Raw genomic sequence first — 7,885 nt, forward strand, 5'->3', positions numbered from 1 at the left:
AAAAGACAATGGAATTAGTGTTCATATCATAGTGATGTTGAAATCTTTTCGAGAAGTTTAAAAAATAATGCAAAAGCAGGAATGATGTTAAGAGGTTACGCTAGTTTTGAATCCAATAGGTTTTTTTTATCGAGAATCGACTCCGAGTGGAAGCGTAACTCAACAGTCGAAGTGTAAGCAACATTCATCTCGAAACGCGAAGAATAAAAATGTCTTCTTGGACATATCGAAGGAGCAAGTGAGGAATTTCAAAGTAGACGTTAAAGGATTAACGGAAATCGATATATGGACATTATCAGTCGCCGCCAAAAGAATGAGAAAAATGTCCGAATTCGGAATGAGGTTTCAATTTCATATGGAAACAGAACAGAGGTAGAGAGCCGTTCTACGCCAATGAATGTGAAATATGAACGCTGTTACCAGTATTTAAAGAAAGAAAGAAAGAAAAAGAACAGGAAGACATCGTTCTGTCCGCCAGTAAAATGGAGAACGATATATAGCCGCATTACATGTATGCATTAAAATTTCTTGGAAATTAAACCTAACGACGCAAAAACGAACAGCAGCGCTTGCACAAGAAAAGTTTCTGTCCAAATTTACCAGTACTAAAGGACGCTCGTTTTGTTAGTTGTCGCCAAATCGGGAGACAACTCCTCGAAACTCCTCTTTCACCAAAGCAGATCTGCGCATTTTTAGAAATCAGTGACACCTAAACCTTGCCTGCCTAGTTACAGTGGGCTTCGTTTTTAGAAAACGATCCCCTCTCTGGAGATCCTGGCTACGCCCGTGGCTGAGTAATGAGACTGAGAAGAAACAAAAAGTACAGGGAAGAATGTTAGGATAATGATATACCTCTCCCCCGCCCCCTCATAAAACAAATGTCTGTACCTAAGTAATGACGTTTTACATGTATAGGGCTATAAAATACTTGTATGCTATAAAACGTTCTTTTACTGAATAGCAATGAGCACACCAATACCGAGACGATTCACTTTACATCAAGGTACAATATTTAATATTTGACATACCCTGCGGTTACAATCTACGCTGAAGGTCGGTAGTAGATATAATGACAGCCCCATCTGCCCATTAGGAAATGGAAAATGAATTAAACCAATCAATGAACCGCCCAAAGGACCTTCTAGTAGACATTTCATCTTGCAACAATTTGAATTCGAGTCGTCGGGGAAAAAGATGTATACCAGTAATTAATAGTGACTCGATATCGACCCCGCGTTTTCTCCTTCAGAAATGACCAGATTGTAACCTCTAGGCCGGCAATGGTCTCAATTTTGAATGAACCCATTAATCTTGTTTTCTGAAGACGAAATTGTTTTTCTTCAGCTGGTTTCTACATGATGAGATTGCTGGTTTCTAATTACCGGTGGTTGGTGCACTCAGTAGGCCAGTTCCGGTTTGTCGGAAGACATCGACACCAAACACACAAACATGGATGCTGGTCACTTTCCATAAAGCGAAATTCGCACGAGCAATACAGTGCCCTTACCGCGCCTCAATCGGTATCAACGTATCATCAAGTCATCATCTTGACCCCCAATGTATTGACATTGCTCTCAATGAATTGATATTGTTCAGCGCGCGTCAGGTATGGGCCAAAGCCGCTGGAAGTTCAGGATGCAAGTCACACACGGGTTTCTGAATGGAAACCAATTGCAGGCCCTATACTGTGCGCAAGTTCATCAGTCCGTATCTCGCTAACTGATCTGCGTCGGACTTATATACAGGAAATGAGAATTAGGTTCACCGCCTGAGAAAATGTAAAAAGTCGGCCGAAACGTTGGTCGTGTAATATAAAAACTGCGCCGCGGTTACTTGAAACCCCGAGGCAATTGGTCATGTTTGCACAGGAAACTATCGGAACCATTGGACAATTTCACCTCTGTGGCTCGAGATAATTAGTTTCCGGTTACTGGTATACCTCACGAAGAAAACAACACCAGTCTTTGGAAGAAAGGGTAGCCGGCCAAATACGTAATATGGTTGCAATACGCAATACATGCATTATCACATGACCATCGCGAATCCGCGCTCCTGATTAGACAAGCAACGTCATGTGACCTGATGTGGCCAACGTCACGTCCGCAGGCATATGAACCGCTCATGGGTTACTTTCGAAAATCTTGAATTTATCAGCAGTTTGTGTTCCGGAAATTCACGGTGGTCATGTTATGAAGTTCACATGAACTTTAAAACGTTTTGTTTTGACAGTGGCTTGTTCTGTGCTCATAAACAATCAGGTTCTTTGCCCGCGGATGTGAGTGACGTCATCCGGCAAACGTCAGTTCTTATAAACCGGTCACATGACGTCGTTTGTCCAATCAAGTACGGTTAGCGACGCATAGCATTTTATCCGGTTCAGAACCATCTTTGATCCATTCTTATATTCGACTATTTACGATAACGAAAGGTGCACAATGATGTAAAGTCGAGGCGACCGGAATAAAAAGAAGCCTTCTTTGACAAGAAATAAACTGCTGGCACTTTGATAGACGTATCAATCTATCAACAAGAAGCAATAATCACCTCATTCAGTAGGGCGTTTTTGTTTTGCCGACATCTATCGTAGCATTCTAACGACGTCGATATATCAAAGTCGTTTAGAGATAAAGTAGCGTTTTATTGGCTTCCGTTTCACGTTTTCATAAGACCATATTTTTGTCAGTATACTATGTAACTATACATTTATTGTGAGACAGCCATGCGAGGGACCATCACGTCAGAAAACACCTCTCATGCAATTAGCTTTGGCCTTGTATTTATCTCGTGTCAGGTAGGATGCTATTGTTTGTGCAATAGCATCTTAGTTCATTTCAGAACAACTGCCTTTAATCAAGTTCCATCAGCTGACAAGCCTTAGAGACCCCCGAAAAAAGACAAAGGTCTGTCCACAGTGCTTATATCATTGAGATTGGCGTTCAAGTAAAAGGAACAGATTCACTCAGCGCGATACATCCTTTGTAGCTATCATTATTTACAAGTACAAAGCTGAATCATCTTCGAGAGGATATTATATTGACACAGTTGTATGCACACAAGGAGAGCTTACTCTGAAATTGGTGACGAGTGCGGGAGAAATGGACCTTTTCGGTCTGGTTGTTAATGCTTTGTCAATTTGGCATGTGTAGTGTCATGCAGGTGGTTTACAGGGAATGGAGAAGGATCGTGTACGAGAAAAGACATTGTCAGTCTGACAAAACTTTTCAAATTAGCAGGGAAGGGGAAAGCCTTCAAACTTGAGTATCGGAGGATGCGCATGTATACAGCATTGAAATATGAGTATTGGTAGTCTAGGGCATCATTTCTGTCTAAATATTGTGCAACAGGCACTTAAGAAACATGCAAACAAAAGAATTCCGCTGATCGTGAGAGAAACAACGGCAGTCCAATTTCCAATGAGAGAACGATATAGCGCGGTGAAGGAGCCGCGCAATTAGCTTAGCATTGCATTCAGCATTGCATTCACACGTGGGAAATCAAAGTGTCGTCTCATATTGCTTCGAGACAGCGCAGGCGGGATCGGTCTGAAAAAGCAACCGTTCATCGTGTTTGATTGGACATAAAAGTAGTTTCCAAAGATGAAAACGAGAAGTCTTTGTAAGCCGTAATAGTTTTGTTCGATTTCCTTTAGAATCTCACCATTTTCCCTGAAGTGTCAGATGAAGATCATGATGACAGGAATTCTTGTGTCTGAACGCTGTTGCGTTTGCATCCACTCGAAATGGCGCGTGGTTTCAAAATACATTTGGTAAAACTTCGAGTAGATTCTTCGCCTCTTCTTCGTTGCATATCGCGGTCATTTCGGTTTGTTCGCAACAACAAAAATGTTTCCAAAGCGGTTTGCGGGAAGATGTTAACGATCTTTCTACAGACTCGCTGCGGTGGTATATGCTCAATATCGTGCTTCGTGTAGACACTGGACGTTTTCCGTATTATTATAATTTAAGTTCCTGCAAGTCCCTTGCATCCTGACAACTATTGTAAGATTCATACATCTCATCAATTCTAACCCTTTGACATCTATGGTTCCTTTAAGCTATCTGCCCCTGAACAATATATACATGTACACGCCAATAGATATACTCAGATTATCAGAGAGAATATCAACCTACCAAACACCAGCAGTTACTGGTAACGCGAGGGATCATTCCGTGTTCATTCGATGCACCGACGGGCTCGCATCTAAATGAGATCGAAATGAGAAACGAGGAAGGAAGATTCTCTAATGCTTAACCATCAGTCATTCGTTGTCTATCATGTGACCCCCTTGTCAGATGGATGGGATCCCATGATCATCATTACCAAATCCATTCCTGCTGCGTGTGTCGCGGGGAGATAATCTATCAGACTATTGGCAATTATATCGGGATATCGCTGTTTACGCATTCAATCGTTTACCGGTATATGCATTTACACAGGTTTCATTGACAGTACTCTAAACCAGCTGGACGGACATCTCAAGGGCTAATGATATCACGTCCAATATTCGGAATTGTTTCCAAAGAACTTGCTCATCGCCGTATGTGGATATAGAGAGGAGACAGATTAACAACTGAACTTTGGCTCCTGTGCCGCGCCGTTCCAGATTTACGCTATAAATATGGATGGAAACAACTCTCGTATGAGTGGCGTCCTACCGCGCAGATATTTCGTTGAAACAGTTCTTCTTTTTATCTGGCATATTGCATCGATAGGGCATTGGTCACTTGGACCATACCGGTGTAAGTTCCCAGCTAATCCTACGGCGATATGGATAGTGATTATGGGAATGGGAAAAACGCAGCCGCCTTGAATTTCTTTTTTTTCATCTCTCATCGACCAACGTGGGTTGACAACACATTGTGGGGAAATCGCACCGGGAAAAGTCGATGGTCGATCAGGTTATATTTCTTCGGTATAAGCAGTTCTTAATGAATTTTCATGTGAAGTCTTTTACCAGCTTTCATGTGATGTCTTTTACCAGCAGCTGGTAAATTCATTAAGAACCTACATGTTACAACCTAGCTGCAGCCTTGTCATTTGAAAGATTGGGTGTAGAGGCAAATTAGTTATGAGACACCTGTTAATTGTCATTTGAAAGATAATTAGTAATCAGACACCTGTTAACATGAACGACCCTGCGCGACCCGATGTGAATCTTTAACTATAAACTGTAAGCCGGGGCCAATCTACTGAGCGTTATCAAACGAAACTAATCCAGATCCAGAACTTTATGTCGGTGGGTCGGATCTCTTCTACCGACAGCATATCAAAACTATCCACGCTGGTACGAGGAAGATTTGATCGCTGAAGTAAATAGTCCCTGAAACCACCGTTTTCAAACTTCAGCTGACTAATCATCTAAAAATTAGTCTGCTGAAGACCGATGACCATAGGCCGCCGGCACCACCATTTTGGCTATGAAATCCTAATGCAATTAGAACTCCTTCAAAATGGCGAATGCCCATTTGAAACATGGGAAGCTCTTCTCAGAGCAAAGAACAGCGACTCCCAACACATTGAAATTGGCAATCACTTTTTTGAAAGAGTACTACTTTAGGATTTAAAATTCTAGCTAAAATGGTGGTGCCTATAACTCTTAAGGAATCGCACTAAATGTCCAAGGCGATCAGCTTGTAGTCATCTGCCTTGAGCTACATTGGCGTTTTTGTGGTCTCGCTTTACCACACTTGCAGAATACATACACCCATCTGTCTGTTTCTCACGGTTGCTTACCAAAGGGCTTTTACTTTATAATCCCTCTCCTGCCAAAATCAGTGTGATGGTTGGACACGACGTGTCGATCAGAAGACAGCTGTTCATTTCAAACAGAAAGAATATCGAAAGTCCAGCATTCTAACCGTTGGACCACAGAGGTTTTTTAGGTTAGGGTGGAGATTTTCTTCGCGTCTAATAGACAGGCTATGGCGATATGAACCTTGTGTGAAATAAAGAGACATACGGTGAGGGATCTGTAAGCACTTCTGCCAAGAAATTTTAAGGGAAAATCATCAATATAACATTGTGGGGCAGTCATGGATTGACAGGGAGTACCGAGGATGGGACACTTTTTCTGTCCTATCCTGCAGTAGATTGGCTAGGAGATTTCGGCACGCTCTTGACGCTATTAGAAAACTTACATGAAGATCACGTTTGTGGCACCAACGATGTCAGCAGATTCTCTTGGCGTCAAGTCTACATACCCGCCCGTTTATCGTATTGATATAGCTCACTGTGATTAAGTGGGAGAAATTGGGTGTGGGATTTATGTGACAAGGAGGATAATGTGCCTATTCGCCTATTTTATTTCCTTTAGTAGAATGGCTGGGATACTTTATCGTATTGATATAGCTCACTGATGAAAACGTTGGTTCAAAAAGTTGTGCTGTCAATGGCATTCCCCATCAAAAGCATAATCAAGGTGACGAGATCTTGGAAAAAAAACGACCGAGGACAAGTCCTTTAATCATGCGCCAATCAAATAGAAATCAGAAAAATTGGAATCTAGTTTCAAAACGGAAATTGATTGCGGAGAGGAATTTAATTTGAGCCTGTACCAATCGAACATGTTCAACATCTTTTGCTGTACTAATTGGAATGGGGCTTGAGGGATTGTTGAACAGGGATGTGTTAAAGGATTCTTTCTTGTTTTTCATTCACCACACGATGTATTCTGGCGGTTTTTTGTGCGAAAAAAAAAGAAGTTCAAGGTTCTTAGCGTTTTCACACTGAAACATCGCTTAGTAAATTCATCCAAACATTCATGGTTTTTCACTCCTAGTAGTCATATACAAAAGTTTGAAATTTGGTGAGGCGGTATTGAACTGATGGTTTTACCACGATTGCTTAATTATTCTCCTTTAATATCAGGTCAGCCTTTTTCTTTGAAGGTTAGTCTCTGAAGTTTGACTGTACCACAGCAGGAAATGCCAGATAACCCTGTGGGAAACCAAGCGGCTCCACAAACTGTGACGGTTTCCCGCTGTAATAGAATCATACCTGAAGCTGACATCGACAGAAGGGGCTATAAAATCAGCATACACGGCACAGGGCCTAAAAAACAAGATAACTCTTTTTATCTTTCCCAAAGTTTTATTTTGTGATTACTTCCTAGTCACCTTCCCAGTGTCGAGACCATTTACAGATAATAAATTGCATATAAAAGTGACTTTTAACAAAGAGATTGTATGCATATCAATTCCAGCATCTACAGCCAAAGAATCAGTTTTCCAACTTGCCGAGACTCATGTTTATTGAAGCTAGGCATAACATTTAAAGCAGCCTAAAGGTGAAGCAATTTATTAAAATAACCCATAGCCATCTGATAGCGATGAGGACAATGTTACCCTCAGTGCCTGCACGAAATCAGTTCATGCACATTTTGCGATTTTGCAAACAAATTTGTGATGCATTTTTATTTTTCATGAGATGGAAATCTTACTTGAAGAACGTCATTACCAGATAAACACAAGTTATTTTTTTTAGCAAACGCAGACCTTTCTCATCTCCCAGAACAGGACAGCTTTCCTGGAACATGACAGTAAGTTGGAATGCCAACCTAAGTCTTGCAAATTTGGGAGATTATTCTGGGTGAGTTACTGTAATACAAAGCTGAAGGTTGGCATCGAGCATTGATACTGAACAACTTGCTTGAATTCTGCGAGCGGCAGAAAAGCCAAAAATGTAACTTCCCCTCCTCTGACAAAAAACCCCCCACTTATTACGTTTCTATTAATAATGGTGAGATAATATTATCCACATTTTCTCTTTCCTCCAAGAAGACCATGCTGAAGCAGATAGTTCTAATCAGCGGTAAACCTTGTAGCAGCTGGATGGTGAACAAACTCCCAGTCTTTTTCAAGGAAGGCTGCAGCACAAGATTCAATTA

Source organism: Lineus longissimus, chromosome 4 (assembly GCF_910592395.1).
Source record: "Lineus longissimus chromosome 4, tnLinLong1.2, whole genome shotgun sequence".
In the NCBI taxonomy this organism is placed as follows: Eukaryota; Metazoa; Nemertea; class Pilidiophora; order Heteronemertea; family Lineidae; genus Lineus; species Lineus longissimus.